At 31.9% G+C, this 2,757-nt stretch overlaps 1 non-coding gene across 1 annotated transcript; it reads left to right on the top strand.

Annotated features, from left to right (window-relative positions):
- Positions 1-274: 274 nt before the first annotated feature.
- LOC146914944 (small nucleolar RNA Z199) lies at positions 275-351 on the top strand. The gene has a single exon (XR_015016903.1). It is a non-coding gene; the product is annotated as a small nucleolar RNA Z199 (small nucleolar RNA).
- The last annotated feature ends 2,406 nt before the right edge of the window (positions 352-2,757 follow it).

Below are 2,757 nucleotides of genomic sequence, written 5' to 3'. Positions count from 1 at the left end.
TTTTTTCTCCTCTTTTAACAAACCCTAAAACCCCAACACTGGTACTATAAAACCATACACATAAACCTGCAGAGAGGGGAGGGACTTTTGGGAGGAGCGGCAGCTTTCTTTTCCCCTTTTCAACTCTTTTTTTCTTTCAATCAAAGGTTCAAATATCTCTTAGCCTCTCACTTCTAATTTTCATTGAATCCTTTTTGTTATGGTTAATTTATCTTTTGCAATTGTTTTTTCGTAACTGTTTTTTTTCTTCGGTGAAAGTTTGTATTATTGAATCAATCATGTGATGAGAAAGACTGAAACAATATGATGGAATCATTCCATGATTCCTATTAATTTAAGTCTCTGATGATTTTTTCATTTTGTTTCTTCATGTTTATTTATTTTTTTTTCTTTCGATATTTGTTTATGGTCCGTGTTTTTGTTTCATAATTTTATTTATTTTTCGTTTGGTTTGAAACAAAAGAAACGTGATTTAATGATCTTACGTTTGTCCATGTTTCTACAGCCTTTTCCAAATCCTGATCTTTCAAACAATTTTCATTTTTTTCCTAATTTTTTGCTATTCTTTTTGCTTATCGTGTTTGTTTGGCTCTGTGATATTTTGTTTTTGTTGCAGTATGCTGTTCTGATTCAAATCATGAACAAATATCATATTACAATTGAGAGCTACAACATTAGTCTGTTCTTTTGTCTTATGAATTTGTATTGCTGATGAATTAGGATAGATCTCATTTGTTTTGTTTATATTCTATTTCACTTGGTTTGAATCACGTATTGTTTTGTTCTGAAAATGGAAAGATTATGCATTTTTTTATATTTATTATTTAATTTATTTAGTGTTTAATACTTCTTCGTATCTATTTCTTTCTTTTAGTTTATTTAGGTGTAACATCAGTACCTCATGCATTTTGACCTTTTTTTGTTTCGTTTTGTCCTTTATTTTATTTTTAGCATATTTATTTATTTTATTACCATATGCATCATTGAAGCATTAGAATGTTCTTAGGACTAATGTAAAATTGTTCATGCATTATTAGTTTAGGTTTATTATCAATGCATATTTATCTTTTGCACACAATTTAGAATGTAAAAATAGGCTTTAATGTAATTTATTTTTTATCGCAGACCTTAGAATGTATTAATAGGTTTTTTTGTAATAGTTTAGATGCATGTGTGCGTGTGTGGGTGTATGCTTTACTTGTTATACTTTGTAGTTTAGGACAATGGTCTTTGTGGTGATCCAACGTCACCACAAAGTGTCCACGCTTTTATTTTCTTGCTCCGTTAGTGGTAGTTCTAGTTTAATCATTATTCAAAAAACAACAAAAACATGCAAATAGTTCAAAAACACAAAAAGTATTTTTTTTTAAATAAACCTTGATCTTAAATCGAGTGACGTCTTTTTATTTTCTTTTCTTAATCAAATATCAATCAATCTAATTTATTTTGAGTCCATTTTCTTCAATATTAAAAAACACAAACAAATTCATTTTGCCATTTGGCTTTTCCATTTTAAAACCTTTTTCAAACTAATAAAAAACACACAACCAATCAAACGTCAGTTTTTAAACCCCGAACTACGAGGTTTTGATCCCTCACGGGTACGTAGGCAGAGGACCATGTCCTTCCAAATCAATAAAATGTAGATAATTAGGTCTTCCTTTTTTTTAAATCATTTCAAATTCTTTTTTTCAAAAATAAGCAAGTTATAGCACATTATTTAAATAAAACCAAGAGGTTCCCGTAGAGTACTACGGACATAAAGGGTGCTAATACCTTCCCTTTATGTAACTAACCCCCGAACCCAAAATCTTTTCAAAATGGGGTGGTTTGAACTTTTTTCCCCTTCTATTAAAAAATTAAATGTTCAGTCGTGAAATAAAAAGTGAGTCAATAAGCTAATCAAATAGCCTTGATCTCCGAAAAATGACGCGACAAAGTTGTTGGCTGAGTTTTTGATGTTGATGGATGAATTGAACTTGGTAGAATTTCTGTTTTCATGTTGTGATTGTGTTAGTCGATTCGTTTGGGAGAAAACGAGATTTTCGTGTGAAAATTCGAGTGTTAACCATTTTAAAAATGAGTGTGATGTGACGTTTTGAAAAATGATTTTGGGATGGTTGAAACTTGAATTTTTCTGTACATTGTGATAGAGCTAAGTGTTAGGAGAATGTAGGCGTAAACGGCATCGAAAACGGATTAACGGTTTGATTTTTATGCGCGAAAACGTGAAGGTTGAAAATCTGATGCTGTCTATCAAACTATGAACGTGCCACGATACGGGACCAACGTGCCACGATGGTGACCAGAATTTTTAGCATTTTTGGCTCTAGAAAAATCGTGCCACGATGGGAGACCCACGTGCCACGATCCTGTGTGACAAGGAACCTTAAAAATGCATTTTTCTTCAATCCAATTGTTTCCAAACTTGTTCCAAAGTGTAGGGGCCTTATCCTAACTATCTAGGGGTGTTATTATGAAGGAAATAACTTTGTTTAAAGGGGTATATTGAGTTCTTATGTTGCTTGGTATTGAAATGAATCAACTAAGAGATGAACTTGATGTATCCTATGATTTCGTTGTATTTGGCCGATGAAATGCTTATGTAACCTCTACTGCACGTATATGTGACTTATGAGAATACATGGCATAGGCAATTGAACTTGTTTACTTGATTGTGGCTTAAAAGCTCAATTATTTCTAATGTGGTGACTTTGAGAGACGAACCTTGTTGAAAATGAGTTTTGAGAGCCAATT

The sequence above is a fragment of the Medicago sativa genome, chromosome 6, assembly GCF_051527215.1.
Source record: "Medicago sativa cultivar Bolivia chromosome 6, Bolivia_mono, whole genome shotgun sequence".
NCBI lineage: Eukaryota > Viridiplantae > Streptophyta > Magnoliopsida > Fabales > Fabaceae > Medicago > Medicago sativa.
The sequence above is the reverse complement of the archived record's forward strand: the minus strand, read 5'-3'. Positions and strand labels throughout refer to the sequence as shown.